The sequence below is a fragment of the Ornithorhynchus anatinus genome, chromosome X1 (assembly GCF_004115215.2).
Source record: "Ornithorhynchus anatinus isolate Pmale09 chromosome X1, mOrnAna1.pri.v4, whole genome shotgun sequence".
Classification (NCBI taxonomy): Eukaryota; Metazoa; Chordata; class Mammalia; order Monotremata; family Ornithorhynchidae; genus Ornithorhynchus; species Ornithorhynchus anatinus.
In genome coordinates, this window is record NC_041749.1 from 79,059,461 (window position 1) to 79,078,402 (window position 18,942).

Sequence of the window (18,942 nt, forward strand, 5' to 3'; positions counted from 1 at the left end):
ACTGTGAGCTCATCATGGACAGGGAACACGTCTACCAACTCTGTTATACTGTACTCTCCCAAGCACTTAGTACAGTGCTCTGCACATAATAAGTGAATCAATAAATTTGACAGATTGCTCAAACTTTTTGAAAGTTTCAATAAGGATGCAAAAAAAGTTAGAAGTAATGGCATTTACTTGAGCATCCATGTGGTGTGGTGTAGTGTCCTAGGCGGTTGGTAAGTTCAGAATAAAAGAGTGACACATCTCCTGCCCACAAGGGGCTTGGGTATAATAGATGAAAGTGCTCTGTTCAGCACTATGTGCACAGTAAGTGCTCAGTAAACACTATTGATTGATTGCTATAATATACATAGGCTTCCAGCAGATCTTTGACCAGGTTCCACAGCCAAGGCTTTTTTTTAAAAAAAAAAGGATTCATAGAATTGGAGAGAATGTTCTGTCAGGAATAGAAATCTGGCTCTAAAATCTGAAACAAAAGGTAGGAATAAATGGCCACTTTTCAGAATGGAGAAGTGTAAATTATGGATCCCTCAGGGATGAGTGCAAAGATTGGTTTTCTTTAACATCATAAATGATCTGGAAGAGGGAGTTTGCAGGTGACACTAAGCAATTCTTGGTGGTAAAATGCCAGGCAGATGGAGGATAAACTGCTGGAATAAAATTGAGTGAGTGGGTACAAAGTGCTAGTTGAGCTTCAGTGTGAGCAAGTGCAAGATAATGCACCTAGGGGAAAGAATAATCAGAATTTCAACTCCATGATGATGGGCTCCAAGCTATTATTTATAACTCAGAAAACAGATCTCAGAGACATTTTTGATTTTTCTTTTAAATGTGCAAATGTGTCCAAATGTGTGACAGCAGCCAAAAAGGCTAACCAAGTTCTAGGTATCATCAAAAAGGAGATACAAAACCAAAGACTCAGTTTTGCCACTCTATAAGCACAGTGGCCTAGTGGTAAGAGCATGGACCTGGGAATCAGAGGACCTGGGTTTTAGTCCCAGCTCTGCCACTTGTCTGCTGTGCATCCTTGGGCAAGTTACTTCACTTCTCTGTGCCTCAGTTACCTCGTCTGTAAAATGGGAATTAAGACTGTGAACCCCTTGTGGGACATGGACTGTGTCCAACCTGATTATCTTGTATTTACCCCAGCGCTTAATACAGTGCTTAGCACACAGTAGGCCCTTAACAAATATCATTATTATCATTATTAATAAAAATGGTATTTGTTAAGTGCTTACTATGTGCCAAGCACTGTTCTAAGCGCTGGGGTAGATACAAGGTAATCAGGCTGACCCATATGGGGCTAACAGTCTTAATCCCCATTTTACAGATGAGCTAACTGAGGCACAAAGAAGTTAAGTGGCCTGCCCAAGGTCACACAGCAGACAAATGGCAGAGCCGGGATTAGAGCCCATGTCCTCTGAATCCCAAGCCCGTGCTCTTTCCACTAAACCACGCTGTTTCTGTCCTTGTCATCCCTACTTCTGTTATAGTGCATTCCCTACCTAATCCTCCGTAAAGCCCACTCATGCCTTCTCCTCAGCCACTGCAGAATTTGTTTGCCTCATGTGGGACAGGGATTGCGTCCGATCTGATTATCTTGTATCTACACCAGCATCTCTACAGTGCCTGGTACATGGTTAACACTGTAGCATTTATTGAGAACCAAGTTGGTGCAGTGAACTGTACTAGGCACTTGGAAATACTGAGTAACAAAATGTCATGTTCCCTCCCTACAAGGAGTTTATATTCTAATGGAGGAGACAAGTATAATAATATTACTTGTTATTTTACTGCTTTATCCATCGGAACAAAATTTATATCTCTTCTCATTTTCTTTATTATATTTTTATCACTTCTGGTTTGAAGTCTTCCACAAGATCCTTAGCTCCTTGATCACATCTGTCAGAGACCCATTAGTAAACTGAAGCTAATCACTGAACTGACCTACCAGTGGCATTTCATGTTTCATGTCTTAAACTTCTTCTGAAAGTCCAGCAAGTACTTAGGTCCATTGTACGGGGAGAAGCAGCAGGGCCTAATAGATAAGCACAGGCCGGATCTGGGTTCTAATCCTGACTCTGACATTTGTCTGCTGCATGACCTCAGCCAAGTTACTTAACTTCTTTGTAACTCAGTTACCTCACCTGTAAAATGAGGATTAAGACTGTGAACCCCATGTGGAACATAGACTGTGTCCAACCTTATTAAGCTTCTATCTACCCCAGTGCTTAGTACAATGCCCGGCACATAGTAAGTGCCTAACAAATATCATAAAGATAAATAAATAAAAACTTCTGCCTGAGGAGACTGTATGCAATTTTGTTTGTTTCATCTTATGAAGGCTATCATAAATTAGCTAGATTGGGTACACAGAATGGCAACCAAGAGGAAGTTCCGTCTTCAGTCTGAAAAGCTGAAGATGAAGGCTGAGAGGAGATGTGATTGAAGCTTACAAAATCAAGAGAGGTGTGGATAGGGTGAACCTGGAATTGTTGTTCACTAAGTCCAACACCAGCTTTTAGAAGCACCCATTGAAACTTAAAGTTGGCTTGAAAACAAATAAGAAAAAACACTAATCACATAATGGGTGGTAAACATGGATATCATTAACACAAGAAGTTGTGCAGTCTGAAAATTGTTGCTGACAATTGCCCTCCATCAACAACATACTGGGATACCTGTAAGGGAAACCCCCAAAAAGAGTAAGAACCCTCCTACACCCTGGTATAATTACCAATCCAAGAATGCAGTGACAAGTCAAGAGGTCCAAAATGGTGCAGTTTACTGGCTCACCCCATACTAGTGCAGAGACCAGTGGATTCCATCCTGCAGAGCAAAGATCACTGGCCCTTGAGTCCCAGTTTGTCCCCTCCATCAGCTCTGCCCCCTCCCTAGTTACACCTCAGAGACAGGTTCCTCATCTCCACCATCACTATGGAGCAGGAGTCTGGGGTGTTCCTGAGGTGTGTCCATATAGTTTGGGGTGTTCCCTGGTCGAGAATCTGCATAACCTTTTTGTCCCCTTATGTCCATGGTTTTGATGCTGTTTCTGGAAATGAGGGGTTTCTGTTGTTCTTGTGGATGCCCCATTGTCCTTTTCTGCTGTTGCCGGGATTTGTCCTAATCCCGTCACCTTGTCTTTGGTACTCCATTCACTGCCAGGCCACTGCCCATTACTGCCCCACCCCCATTCTCCTGTTTTTTCTTGTATTACACCCCCACACATGCTGTTCAAGTACCCAAAACTTTGTATATCTATCTATACGTAGATAGATAGATAAAGCTATATATATTGGCCACATGCTCCCTAATTGCAAATGTCAGTCATCCTAACAAAAATAGTAGGAATTTTAAGGGGGAGTGTATAAATTCAGGCACAAGAGGTCCCTAAACACTCAATGGTGCTTACTGTACTTACTGTACTTGAGTGCTTACTGTATGCCAAACACTGTACTAAGCACTTGGTATGGGTTACTAGAGGGAAAGTTGGGATGTCAGAATATAAGAAGAAAAGTTAGAGATGCTAGATGATACAGCCCTAATAATTAAGACAAAATACTGGGTTGGGTCAATATTTGTTCAGCTATATTTCAGTCTGTTAGATTGAATGCTCCTTGAGTGTTGGGATCTTGTCTTCTACCTTTATTGTAGTCTCCTAAGTGCTTATTACTGCAGTCAGCACACAGTAGGTGCTTAATAAACACTGTTGATTGATTGATATGTTAATGGTATTTCTTTTGATCTTACATAAGGTCACTTTCCCCCAGTTAAGGATGTGGGCAGAGGGTGTTGGACGAATGCGATTATTTTGAAGTGAAGGAAAGGACCGTGGGACTAAATGGGTTGAAGATTCCATCTAGCAGATTGAGACTCAGACAAGCAGGGAGGACATGGAAGACCTGGTTCTCTCCTGGCACGGTCAAAGAAATGGGTACTTTGGAGAATGAATGTGTGAGTTTTCTGGGCTTCCTTTCCTCCAGTGAATAGGGGGAGATTAATAATGTTGGTATTTGTTAAGCGCTTACTATGTGCAGAGCACTGTTCTAAACGCTGGGGTAGATAAAGGGTAATCAAGTTGTCCCACGTGAAGCTCACAGTCTTCATCCCCATTTTACAGATGAGGGAACTGAGATACAGAGAAGTGAAGTGACTTGCCCACAGTCACACAGCTGACAAGTGGCAGAGCCGGAATTCGAACCCATGACCTCTGACTCCCAAGCCCGGGCTCTTTCCACTGAGCTATGCTGCTTCTCGCAGCGTATAATCAGGGAGATTGTGATAATGTTTAAACCAAGAGAAGGATTGTAGGACTTTTAGGGTAAATTTTGCCATCAATGGAGTTACCTTCAAATACAATGGACAAATATATATGTATAATAATAATAATCATGGTATTTGTTAAGCACTTACTATGTGCCAAGCATTGTTCTAAGCACTGGGGTAGATACAAGGTAATCAGGTTGTCCCATGTGGGGCTCAAAGTCTTAATCCCCATTTTACAGATGAGGTAACTGAGGCACAGAGAAGTGAAGTCATTTGCCCAAAGTCACACAGCTGACAAGTGGCGGAAACGGGATTAGAACGCACAAACTCTGACTCCCAAGCCCGTGATCTTTCCACTAAGCCATTCTGCTTCTCTAATATATACAAAATATATAAACATAAACATATATGTGTATGTATAAAGATAAATGCATACATATCTATATTTGGTTTGGAATATTTTGCTCTTTTTCATTTTTTTGTTTGTTTTTCCACTGGTTTTCATAAAAAAGCAGAAAACAAAATGACTACTCCTTATTAAAGCGAACCTGCTTGAGCTTTTGAGGGGACAGCAGTATCTGCCACTGATGAGGTCTCAGGGAGATATTCAGTCCATGTCGACAGGCTGTACCTGCTCTCCTTTCTAGTTGTCTTGCAGTTCATGCTGCTGAACACGGGGACTAGGCGAGAGAGTGTGGATGACCTAGCAGTCACCACTACTGCCCAAAACAACTCAAAGCCAGGCTCTGCTGATTGGGAGATATATCTTCCCCCTATCCTTTTACCATCCCTAAACATAGGGATGCCCTGTGAAACACAGGCAGAGTCACAGTGATCTCTTACGAGGAATGCCCTTTAATAGCACCCTCAGATACCCTATTTCTTAATGAACATTAGAACCTTAATAACAAGGGGTGAGAATGGGTGGCCTGCCATAGTCTCCTGGTACATCTGGAAGAGATTGTCGCTTAACAACAGTCACTTATGTGAACACAATCTCAACACTTGTGGTGCCGTCTTAGAGCACAGAGGCAGTTCTGTGTGTGTGTGTGTTTTCTTTTTGTGAAATAAAAATGAAAGGACTCTCTAGTTACAGTAAGGAGAATAATTTTGTAGGAAATAAGCTGCTTAGTAACTTGTGGTTTGGAACGTCGATAAAACTATGATGCAGGAATTTTCCAATATTATTTCATTTGACTTGTCATCCTGGCACCAACTCTTCTTCACTAGAGTGATGCTGAGAAGCAGCAGAGCTTGTTTTCATTGCAGACACCAAAAAACCCAAAGAATTTTTTTTAAAGCAATTTTTAAAAATGTTAAGTGGAAGGGAGTGAACTATGTTTCTGGGATAAGCTACTTTTTAGAATAACATCCACCTTCTTCCTCCCCTCACCCCAACCTCAAGTTCTGGCTCTTGCTCTGCCATCTAGCACGTTGCTTTTCTCTTCCTAGCCATCCCCTCCATCTAACTATTCTCTCATGGACTTTCTATGGTCGTCTTCTTCTCTCTCTCTGGATCCCATGAGATTGCCACATCCTGTATTGTAATGGGGTGGGGGGTGGTGCTTGGGGAGCAGCCTGTAGGAATAAATGCACTCTTCAACTCACACTGTTTTTCACTACTAGGTTTAAGAATGGAAATCAGTATGTTGAAGAAGATCAGCCTAAAGGCTGCCAGCATTTTGGGTGTAAACTGTTGCGGGGGGTATGGGGTGGAGGAAGAGATAGAGAAGGAAGCTATCTTTTTTTTAAAGAAAAAAAACAGAATTTGGAAGAAGAGAGTTTCGATGACTTAATATTACTGAACCTTTCATTGCTGTTCTATACAGTGTGTTCCAATACCCTCTAGGGGAAGGCATGCTTGACATGTAATATTTTCAGGGTCAGCTCATCATTATGCTAGCCTTTGCGATTCACCGCACCAGCCAGTCTTTGAAAAACTTGCCTTTAAACAACAATTGGCAATGAAATTCAGGGCCTGTCTTTAATTATCTCACTTAATGTTTAATTATGATATTTAACACCTAACTAGATTTCAATGTTCTCTCTAAAAGGAAAGTTTGTAGGTTGATTGATAGGAAGTTTAAAGAAAATGTAATTTGTTACTTGAGGTATTGGATAATTTATTCCTTTCTGATTGGACTTTTCTCTAAAAATCTTACTGAATATGTAGATGACATAATAAATGTAAGAAATAAAAACAAGTCATTTTCCTCATTTTTTGAGTAGCTCTTTGTAAAGAAGAATGTCTTCATTCTGCTGCCTTTCTTTGTTGAAGCCAAAGGCCCAAAATGAAGTGTACAGCACAAATGAATTTCCCATTAATTTCTTGAGTTCCAAATAAAATAATTTTTGTTTTCCATGGGACATTGTTCTCATCACTGTCATGCTTCTATCCTCAATTTATATTAATGCCTGTCTCCTCCCTCTAAGCTTTAAGCTCGTGGGCAGGGAATATGTCTGTTATATTGTTATATTGTACTCTCCCAAGCACTTAGTAGAGTGCTCTGCATACAGTAAGTGTTCAATAAATATGATTGACTGAAACATTTTCATTTGGGCAACTAACACAGAGGCATGAATCAATCAATCATTTATTGAGCACTTACTTTGTGCAGATCACTAAGCACTTTGGAGATTACAACACAATAATGTAACAGACACATTCCCTGCCCACACTGAGCTTACAGTCTAGAGGGGGAGACAGACATTAACATAAACACATACATTTAGGATATAGACATAATACCATTAAAAATAGTGTTATGGGGCTGTGGGGAAGTGTAGAAAGGGAGCAAGTCAGGGCAACACAGAGGGAGAAGGAAAAGAGGAAACGTGGGGGCTTAGTCAAGGGAAGTCCACTTGAAGGAGATGTGTCTTCACTAAGGCTTTGAAGGTGGGGAGAGTAATTGTTAGATATGAAAAGGGAGGATGTTTCAGGCCAGTAGCAGGACATGAACGAGGGGGCGGCGGCAAGATAGACAAGATAGAGGTACAATGAATAAGTTGGCATTAGAGGAGTGAAATGTGCACGCTAGGTTGTAGTAGGAGAGTAATAATGTTGCTATTTGTTAAGCGCTTACTATGTGCCGAGCACTGTTCTAAGCGCTGGGGTAGACACAGGGGAATCAGGTTGTCCCATGTGGGGCTCACAGTCTGCATCCCCATTTTACAGATGAGGTAACTGAGGCACCGAGAAGTTAAGTGACTTGCCCAAAGTCACACAGCTGACAAGTGACCCAGCCGGGATTCGAACCCATGTCCTCTGACTCCAAAGCCCGTGCTCTTTCCACTGAGCCACGCTGCTTCGGGTGAGATGGGATTGTTTTAAAGCTGATGGTAAAGAGTTTTTGTTTGATGTAGAGGTGGAGAGGCAATCACTGGAGGTTCTTGAGGAGTGGGGAAACATGGACTAAACATTTTTGTAGAAAAATGATGCAGGGAGCAGAGTGAAGTGTGGACTGGAGTGGAGAGAGACAGGAGGAAGGAAGGTCAACAAGGAGGCTGATACAGTAATCAAGGAGGGATAGGCTAAGGGCTTGGATTAATGTGGTAGCAGTTTGGATGGAGAAAGGGTGGATTTTAGCAATGTTGTGAAGGTTGAACCAACAGGAGTTAGTGGTAGATTGAATATATGGGTTGAATGAGAGAGAGGAGTCAAGTATTAATGCCAAGGTTATGGACTTGTGAGACAGGAAGGATGGTGGTGCTGCCTAAAGTGATGGGAAAGTCGGGGGAGGACAGGGTTTGGGTGGGAAGATAAGGAGTTCTGTTTTGGACATGTTAAGTTGGAGGTGATGGTAGGACATGCAGGTGGAGATGTTCTTGAAAGCAGGAGGAAATGCGAGACTGCAGAGGAGGATAGAGATCAGGGCTGGAGAAGTAGATTTGGGAATTATCTGCATAGAGAAAGTAGTTGAAGCCATGTGAGCAAATGACTTCTTCAAGGAAGTAGGTGTAGATGCAGAATAGAGGGGACCCAAAACTGAACCTTGCGGGACATCCACAGATGAGGGGTGGGAGGCAGAGGAGGAGCCCACAAAAAAGATTGAGAACGAGTGGCCAAACGAGGAGAACCAGAAGAGGGCAGCGTCAGTGAGGCTGAGGTTGGATACTGTTTCCAGAAGTGGGTGGTCAACAGTGTCAAAGGCAGCTGAGAGGTCGAGAAGGATTAGGATGGAGTAGAGGCTGTTGGATTTGGAAAGAAGATCATTTATGACCTTTGAGAGGGTGGTTTCTGTGGAGTGAAGGGGATGGAAACCATATTGGAGGGAATCAAGGAGAGAATTGGATTGAATTGAATTGTAATATGTATAATCCCACACTATCCACACAGCTTTAGCCTCCTGGGCTCTAGGTGAGTGATTAGGTGAATGTATTTGAAACAACTGCCTACTAGTACACTATAAATATATGAGCATTGTCCTTCAGTGCCTTCATTCAGTGTCATGCCAGTATCTGCTCTATCAATATTAGTGGGTGAATATAATGAAATCAATGGTCAATAACGGAATATAGATCTCCTATTTAGTGTAACAAATGATCTGCCTAAAATCACATATGTGAGCTTTTTACATCATGATGCATCTCTTACTCAAAATAGCCTATTAGATATTCAATTTTACCCTGCTGATGCAGTTTTAAAAAGTGACTCATTCTTGGTTCTGCTTCCAAGTGCTTCTCTCCTTCTGCAAGCAGAAGCACCAAGTTTGGAACCAGTTCTAGTTTATCATCAGTCGAAGATCCAGGGAGCCATCACTGGGGAAGAGTTCAGTAACACTGGTTCAGTAACACTGAGGCATATGTACAGTGAAGAAGGAGAATGGCTCATAGCATTTGTGAGTAATCTTTGGAGTATTTTTAATTAACTCTTTAGAGTGGTTTAAGCACTGAGCCTCTTTTGGGCCAAACTGACTTAAATCGAACTCTCTCCATACTTGTTCTTTCAGGTTTGAAGACACTGCTCCTAATGATACGCTGTGTGTGTATACGTGTCTGTGTAAAATTATTGTTCAATTGTTAATCACTTTCACTGCATGTGCACACACAAGATCCCTCGCAGCAGTCACAGTTGCTACCCAGGGTATCTGCTGTTTTCACCCCTCTCTCAGTGTCAAGATCTTCTTGCAGCTTCTACTTGGAGAGTCACTCTGTTTCTAGTTGTTGGCTGCCAGATTGATTTGTCTTCTGCTATAGTCTCCCTGATGTCCACAGCTATACCATAGCATCTGAAATCTTAATTCACTGTGTTTTTAGAGCAGTTCTTCTGTCTCCCCCCACCCTCCCCTGCCCAGTTTAAGATTGCTGTACTTCAGTTCACCATTCCACATGTGACAGGTATCCCTCCAAGTCCCTCCAAGTGAAGGCATGGTGGGGCCAGCATTGAGCCAAGGCTGGAGGGCTGACTGCATTCCAGTACCTCTTCATCTGTGATTCCGTCTCGTCATTGGATGTTAAGTTCGGAACATAGGTGGTATTGATGGAGCTACTATAGAAGTTAAATGTGGCATGTGGTAAATCCAGGCTTCGTGATTGCATAGCCTTTCTAGTACCTCCAGTTGAGACTGAAGCTTGATGTCATGTTGGTGCCATCTTTGCTTGCTTGCCCTTCCAAAGGAAAACTGGCTTTCTAGAGTCAGTTTTCTCTTAAATCGTCTATTCCTGCATTGTTGCTCAGGATACTACCCAGACAGCAGAATTCTATACCACCATTCACCTCTGAGTGGCTGATGAGTATCCTGGGGTTTGTGTAGGGTTTTCCCACCAATAGACTGGAAAGCAACTTTGGTCATCTTCAGGATAACTGTCAGTAGCATTCCTCTAATTTTTCCATGCAATTCTTAAGCTGTGTGGCTTAGTGGAAATAGCACAGGTTTGGAGTCAGAGGTTGTGGATTCTAATCTCAGCTCTTTCACTTGTCAGTTGTGTGACTTTGGTCAAGTCACTTAACTTCTCTGTGCCTCAGTTACCTCATCTGTAAAATGGGGATAAGACTGTGAGCCCCATGTGGGGCAACATGATTACCTTGTATCTACCCCAGTGCTTAGAATAATGCTTGGCACATAGTAAGCATTTAACAAATACCATTATTATTATTATTATTATCTGCCCATCTTCTTGGGGGTGTGCTTCTAGAGCACTCATCAGTATATAGGAACTCCTGTGTGACTGAGAGAATGGTCATTTATTTCCCATAAAAATATATTGGAAGCATAATTTATAGAGGTAGATGGTAACAGGGGGTCTAACTTATAAGAAGTACCTGGGGTGAATTGGATGACCAGAACCTAGTGGAGTTCATATGGGAAGGATATAATTTGACAAAAGAGGGAGGGGGAGGAAATTCCAAGCAAAAGGAAGACTGAGTCAGCTAAGCTCATCGTGTCCAATGAGCACTGGCTGAAACTGGAAAGTAATATCCTCCTGTCTCTCCCCACTCCAGTCCATACTTCACACTGCTGCTCAGATGATTTCTCTACAAAACCATTCAGTCTATGTTTCCCCACTCCTCAAGAACCTCCAGTGGTGGCCCATCCACCTCCACATCAAACAGAAATCCTTACCATTGGCTTTAAAGCACCCAATCACCTTGCCCCCTCCTACCTTACCTCCCTGATTTCCTACTACAACCCAGCCCACAGACTTCATTCCTCTAATACCAATCTACTCATTGTACCTCCATTGTATGTGTCCCTGCCAGCTTCTCACCTACATCTTGCCTGTGGCCTGGAACGCCCTCCCACTTCATAGCTGACACAATCGCTCTCCCCTTCAAAGTCTTATTAAAAGCACATCTCCAAGAGGCCTTCCCTGACTAAACCCTCACATCCTCTTCCCCCACTCCCTTCTGTGTCACCCTTGCACTTGGATTTGTACCCTTTATTCACCCCTCCCTCAGGCCCCCAGCTCTTATGTACATATCCGTAATTTATTTATACCAATGTCAATCTCCCCCTCTAGAATGTAAGCTCATTGAGGACAGGGAACATGCCTACCAACTCTGTTATACTGTACTCTCCCAAGCACGTAGTACAGTGCTCTACACACAGTAAGCACTCAGTGTATATAATTGATGGAGTGATTGAATGTGCCATCCTTTCCACTGGCCTCAGCTGGCCTAGTCCAGAGCATATTTGGGTATTTGCTAGTGGTTTATAGGCCAAGGTGTCCCTCTGCTTTTCCCAAGAAGAGGAAAAGCAGAATCTCTAGCTTGCCCTTAGCCCCATCTTCTAGTGAAGGGCCACACCCTGTGTGGTCCTAACATCCCAATGAGAGTGATACACTCCTTCATCATGGCTGTCATATTTTCACTCTACTGTTTTAACTTTGAAGTTGAATTAACAACTCAGTGTGCTGAGGATTATGTGTGAACTGGAAGCAAACTGGTGTTAGCAGTTCTCACGTGAGAGCACTGACCTGTGAAAACACTGTCTTGCAGGTGCCATCATCAGATTAACAAATGTTAGATGGCAATGCTATTTTTTTGTTCCTGTGCAGACAAAAAGGCAAGCCATTAGAAACGGTGACCAAGACAAGTGATTCAAACCAGCACCTGGGGGATAGAACCTAGGTCTGTTGTCTCCAAGACCAGTGTTGCTTTCCATTAGATTCAGTTTCCTCGTGTGCATCAGTCAACCCATAAATAATGATGACTCAGCCACTCAGCCTCTACTGTGTGCAAAGCATAGTACCAAGCTCTGAGGGCAATTAGAAGAAGAGTAAGAAGTGGTCCCTAGAGCTTTATGTGGGCTGGATTTTCAGGGCCTGATCCAGTCTGAGACCAAAAGACAGCAAAATTCAGGGTCTGGCTCACCCAAATAATTTTTTTTTAATTTAATTTCACGCAGTCCCTACAGTAAAGCACGGCCACTTTTCAATGACTAGAGGAGGAACATTTGTCCACACCATCTGATTATGTGCGGCTTGGAGCCAGTTGGACTCACCCCACTAGCTCAGGACCCAAGGACCGCCTAGATTTGAAGTAGTACTGTAATGGCTCCTCCCCCTTAAGTCACTTACGGTCAAACTGGGGAAGATCTGACAAGAAGGAAACGCAAACATAAGTAAAGATAGCCACAAGGAAGATCTAACATGCAACAGGAACATATTTAAATGAAATAACTCTTAAGGACCTTCTGGGTAAGTTGGGTCTCAATTGACAGGGTACTTTTGCATGGTTTAAGCACAATCCCAAATGATGTGACCAAATGATGTGGTCACCGTTTCTAATGGTGGGATGGGTGGAAGGCCATCTCAGAGGAAATGCCAATTTGGTTTGCAGCAATCAGGAGAAAGGTTGCATTCCTTGACCAGAGACTCGGGTAAGACTGGGATACCAAGAGGCAAGCTCAGAAATAGTGCTGGCTCTGAAAATGACAAATTCATCAGCACAACAAAGAACTACCTTTCTATACTCACGTGTGGAATGTATTGTCGATTGTGCATTGATGTTTTCAGACACACCTGTATCAATCATTCAATCGTATTTATTGAGTGTTTACTGTGTACAGATCAATGTACTAAGCACTTAGGAGAGTACAACACAACAATATAATGGATACATTCCCTGCCCACTACGAGCTACCTGTACACTTAGAGAGAGGATCTCATGAACTTTAGCATCAGCTTTGGAAAATTAAAGACAGTACAGACCTGGTCTGTTGATAACGGATTCCCTCTGGGAAATTAGAGAAGCAGCATGGTCTAGTGGAAAGAGCATGAGTCTAAGGGTCAGAGAACCTGGGTTTTAATCCCGGCTCTGCCACTTGTCTGCTGTGTGATCTTGGGCAAGTCATGTAACTTCTCTGTGCCTCATTTGCCTCATCTGAAAATGGAGAGTAAATCATACTCCCTCCTATTTATACTGTGAGCCCCTTGTGGGACAGGGACTGTGTCCAACATGATTAACTTGGATCTACTCTAGCACTTGGAACAGTGTTTGGTACATAGTATTCATTTATTCAATCAATCGTATTTATTGAGTGCTTGCTGTGTGCAGAGCACTGTACTAAGTACTTGGAATGTACAAGCAGGCAACAGATAGAGACAATCCCTGCCCAACAACGGGCTCACAGTCTTAAAAGGGGGAGTCAGACAGCGAAACAAAACAAGTAGTCAGGCATCAATACCAAGAAAATATATAGAATCATAGATATATACACATCATTAATAAAATAGAGTAATAAATAATGTATACAAATATACAAAAGTGCTGAGGAGAGGGGAAGGGGGTAGAGCAGAGGGAGGGAGTAGGAGGAATGGGGAGGGGAGGAGGGGCAGAGCGAAAGGGAGGGCTCAGTCTGGGAAGGCCTCCTGGAGGAGGTGAGCTCTCAGTAGGGCTTTGAAGAGGGGAAGAGAGTTAGTTTGGCAGATGTGAGGAGCGAGGGCATTCCAGATCAGTAGTAGGATGTGGGCCAGGAGTCAACGGCAGGACAGGCGAGAACCAAGCACAGTGAGGAGGTTAGCAGCGGAGTGTACGGGGTGGGCTGTAGAAGGAGAGAAGGGAGGTGAGGTAGGAGGGGGCAACGTGATGGAGTGCTTTGAAGCCAAGAATGAGGAGTTTTTGCTTCATGCACTGCAAGTTTTTGAGGAGGGGAGTGACATGCCCAGAGCATTTCTGTAGAAAGATAATCTGGGCAGCAGAGTGAAGTGTAGACTCAAGTGGGGAGAGGCAGGAGGATGGGAGATCAGAGAGGAGGCTGATGCAATAATCCAGTCAGGATATTATGAGAGATTGTACCAGCAAGGTAGCAGTTTGGATGGAGAGGGAAGGGCAGATCTTGGTGATGTTGTGAAAATGAGACCAACAGGTTTTGGTGATGGATTGGATGTGTGGGGTGAATGAGAGAGCAGAGTCAAGGATGACATCAAGGTTGCGGGCTTGTGAGATGGGAAGGATTGTAGTGCTTTCCACAGTGACAGGAAAGTCAGGGAGAGGACAGGGTTTGGGAGGGAAGATAAGGAGCTCAGTCTTGGACATGTTGAGTTTTAGGTGGTGCTTAGTAGGTGCTTAACAAGTATCATGATTATTAATTGTTAAACTAAGCGGCTTTGGGATGAAGAATTGTTTCCTTTATGGATCAGGGAAATGTTGAATTATTAAGAGTAAACCTTTTTTTTAATGGTATTTGTTAAGGGCTTACTATGTGCCAGGCACTGTATTAAGCACTGGGATAGATACAAATTAATTGGTTTGGACATAATCCATGTCCCACATAGGGCTCACAGTCTTGATCCCCATTTTATGGTTGAGGTAACTGAAGCACAGAGAAGTTTAGTGACTTGCCCAAGGTCACACAGAACAGGCAAACTGCAGATCTGGGATTAGAACTCTGGTCCTTCTGATGCCCAGGCCCATGCTTTATTGGAATTATTCATTCATTCATTCATTCATTTGCTTACTGTTTGCAGAGCACTGTACTAAGCACTCAGGAGAATACAATACAACAATAAACAGACACATTCCCTGCTCACAGTGAGTTTATAGTCTGGGGGGGAGACAGACATTAATATAAATAAATTACAGATATGTACATAAGGGCTGTGGGGCTGGGAGTGGGGAAGTGCAAAGGGAGCAAGTCAGGGCAACACAGAAGGGAGTGGGAGGAGAGAAATGGAGGGCTTAGGGAAAGTCTCCTGGAGGAGATGTACCTTTAATAAGGCTTTAAAGGGTGAGGAAAGTAATTGTCAGACTTGAGGAGGGAGGCAGGATATGAGCGAGGGATCGGCGGCAAGATGGGTGAGATCAAGGCACAGTGAGAAGCTTAGTATTAGAGGAGTGAAGTGTGTGGACTGGGGTGTAGTAGGAGAGTGGTGAGGTAAGAGGGGACAAGGTAATTGAGTGCTTTAAGGCAATGGTGAGGAGTTTTTGTTTGATGCAGAAGTGGATGGGCAAACATTGGAGTTTTTTGAGAAATGGGGTGGTGTGTCCTGAAGGTTTTTGTAGAAAAATGACCTGGGCAGCAGAGTGAAGTATGGACTGGAGTGGGGAGAGGCAGGAGGTTGGGAGGTCAGCAAGGAGGCTGATGCGGTAATCCAGGCAGGATAGGATTAGTAATTGTAGTAACATGGTAATAGTTTTGATGGCGAGGAAAGAGCGGATTTTAACGATGTTGTGAAGGTGGGACCTACAGGATTTAGTGATAGATTGAATATGTGGGTTGAATGAGAGAGAGATTATATCTGCCTATTGTACTCTCCCAAGGTCTTAGTGTTAAGCACTTATTATATGCTAAACACTGTAGTAAGCACTAGGGTAGATGGAATGCAATCAGATCAGACACAGTCCCTTTCCCACTTAGGGCTCACAGTCTAAGGGTGAGGAGAGCACCTAAAGTGCACTGAAACATGCTAAAATGTAATTCTCTACTCGTGATTGTACCGTGCAAAAAAATGGAGAAAGCACTGAGGACCAAACCAGAAAAAAGATCATCTAAGCAGTACAAGATAAAACTAAAAGATTTTGTGATCACCTACAACAGGATGCTGCATCCACCTCAGAAGGAAACAGTGTAGGCAAGGAATCACAACAAGTTCATCTTTATTGTTAGTAGCAATTAGCATTCATAGCAATTTTTAAGTTCATTAAGTTTTACTATAAAATCGGTATTGGATTAATTAGGGAGGCCATTTTGTGAGCCTGACACCTAAACCTTCATTTCCTACAAGCACTAGGTATCTTTTTCAAGACTGCTATTTGCAGAGTATTGTTTCAAGAAATAACCACAGTGTAAAATCAAGGCCCAACTGTATTTGACGATTACCCGTAAACCTCCCTTCAGCTTTCTCTTCAGGCCAATTATTCCCAGTTCCTTTCTATTTTTCAAACCTTTTATCATCTCAGTCATGCTCCCCGACCACGTGATCAGATGAATGTTGCAAAGGAGTTACCTAGGGCATTGGATACACTGCTTTCCCCAAAGAAGTTGTCTTGTCTTACCCTATTGAGTCATCTCTGACCCGTAGCGACTCCATGAACACATCTCTTCCAGAATGTCCTGCCTCCATCTGCAATCATTCTGGTAGTGTATCGATAGAGTTTTCTTCAAAAAAATTTGGAACTGGTTTACCATTGCCTTCTTCCGTGCCATAAACTTGAGTCTCCACCCTCAACTCTCTCCCATGCCACTGCTGCCCAACTCAGGTGAATTTCGACTTGTAGCAGATTGCCTTCCATTTGCTAGCCACTGTCCAAGCTAGGAATGGAATGGGTGTGCCTCTGCTTGACTCTCCCTCTCGTAGCCAAGACTGGTAGAGAACTGGAAACTCTCCAGGTGCCATTCTGAAAGGAGAAAGGAGATGTGTTACCTATCTGCAGAATGCTCTGCTATGATCGTGAGTAGACAGGCACCCACCTGCAAAACCTCATTAAGGTCACATCTCCTCCAAGGAGCCTTCCCTGATTAAACCTTCTTTTTCCCGGCTCCTTCTCCCTTCTGTGTCGTCTATGCACTTGGTTCTGTGACCTTTGGGCATTCGATATTCACACCACCCTCAATCCCACAGCACTTCTGTATAAATAAATTTTATATTATAAATCAGTTATTTATATTAATGTCTGCCTCCTCTCTAGACTGTAAGGTCACTGTGGGCAGGGAACGTGTCTACCAACTCTGTCGTATTATACTCTCCCAAGAGCTTAGTATAGTGTTCCGCACACAGTAAGCACTAGATAAATACCACTGATGAAAATGATGTTGATGGCTTGGGTTGTTTGGATGCAGACCTTAGGCCTGTGACCACTCGGATGTCCAGATTGCATGGGACACTTTCAGTTTAGGTGAGTTGCTGAAGTTTTCTTTCTGACCCAGCTAATAGAACAAAAATCCAATTGAGGGCAAGTCTCATCGTGTGTATTTGCATTTCATTGGCAGTACGCATCCTTTGCATGACAGCATGATCGAATGGAAAGAGTGTGGCTCTCGAAATCGGGAAAACTGAGTTCTAATCCCATTTCTGCCACTGTCTGGCTGGGTAACCATGGACAAGTCACTTAAGCGATTCTGGGCCCTAGTTTTCTAATCTGTAAAGTGGTGACAATAATACTTGTCTCTTTCTATCTCAAAAGGATGCTGTGATGAAAAAATGAGGTAATTGATATGCAAGTACTTTGAAAAATTAAAGGCGCTTTTTAATTTTAGGTATTGCTAATATTCTTATTATTAACATTATTATTTCCTCTGTCCTGCCTAGTGCTTTTTCATTTTGCTGAAGTATTTGCTCAGTTCTCTGCCCCCTCCCTTCTAATGCTATTTGCATTCAGGTGTGATAGGCCTGTTAAATGTGAGTGAGCAGCTTGTCTATGTAGAACATTTGAATCTCAGCTCCTGTGTTCACAGGCTTGAATAGATAAACCTGTATACACTCCACTAAAGCCAAAATCTCTGAGATATGATCAAATTTCCCCTGAGGGGGAGAATCTCACTTCAGTCAGTAGAGCAATTACCAGAAACCTTTTGTGGAAAAGAGGATATAGCTTCTTAACAATATGAGGAGGTACCGGGCAGGTTAGCAAAGGCTATAACAAAGCAAAAGCTAGGACTTTGTTTTTTTCTCACACAAAGGGAAGTGTGGGCTGCTGGTGAACAAGATATAATAGGGAATGACTGTTTCCTTGGAGAGATAAGGAAACTAGCTATAGATGAGGTACTGGCCTGAAATGTTAATAAAACAGTACAGTAGATATGAAAATCTATCAGAGCCACAAAAAAACAGGCAATTGAAATGCCTACAGTCAGGATGGATGCATATGTAGATCAGAGTGCATTCTTTAAAAAAATCTGGACATTTTTGAGGCACGGATCAGGTTCTGTCTATATGTTTTCTATCTGGGAAACTAAGTGTCTTTGGGATAAAGAATTGCTTCATCTAAAGCCAAAAAAAAAAGGGTAGGAATCCAGTTTTTCTTAAAAAAAAAAAAAGAGGACCTTGGCAGATGCCAGTCATGGTATCTCAAGCCTATTGGCTGCTTTCATGTTTTTATGCAAGTTGAAGGAGGCAGTTCTGTCTGCTGCACTAAAGTACATGTATCTCAGAAAATTACTTGCTATTTTCACCACTGTGATTAGACATTTGTTTTCTGTACTCCCTTTCCTCTAGTGTTCTTTCACCTTGTGGAATAAGGTGGAAGCTCACTACTAAAGAGGCAGCTCTGAACTTCAGCTTGGAAAAACTCCACACCTGCCTGCCTGGAAAGCAAAGGAGGCAGCTGCTCCAGCCTCCAGCCCTGGCTCCCAAATTGCTAAACCAGAAAAATGTCCTCCTGGCCTTGCACTTACTTGTCTCATTCTTCATCCCAGACTAAGCACTTTTTCCCCTACTGTCCCGGACTCTAGAAATAGCCTCGTGCCTCCCATGGACCCAGCGCCTTCCTACCCTCATTCAAAGATCCATTTCAATTCCTCTTCCCAAATTCGGCAGGTTATACCTACTCTAAAGTGTCCTTTTAATCTGAGTAGAAAAAAATTCAAAAGCAAAAATGCTAAAGAAAAAAAATAACCTATGGTCAATGTATGCTTAGGGTCTGAATGTGCACTGGTACATCATCAAGGTAACTGATCAATAACAAATAAATAGATGAGAATTAGATGAGGGCTAGTTTGGCTGAAGGGATGGCGTGAGCGGATGATCAAGATGTTAATCAGAGATGACTTCCTGGAGGAAGTCACTTTTTAG

At 42.8% G+C, this 18,942-nt stretch overlaps 1 protein-coding gene and 1 non-coding gene across 3 annotated transcripts in view; one reads left to right on the forward strand and one right to left on the reverse strand.

Moving 5' to 3' along the window:
• IQSEC1 (IQ motif and Sec7 domain ArfGEF 1) overlaps positions 1-18,942 on the forward strand; it is a 661,275-nt gene that overhangs the window by 293,593 nt on the left and 348,740 nt on the right. The window lies entirely within an intron of this gene.
• LOC114806949 lies at positions 16,422-16,559 on the reverse strand. The gene has a single exon (XR_003755001.1). It is a non-coding gene; the product is annotated as a small nucleolar RNA SNORA7 (small nucleolar RNA).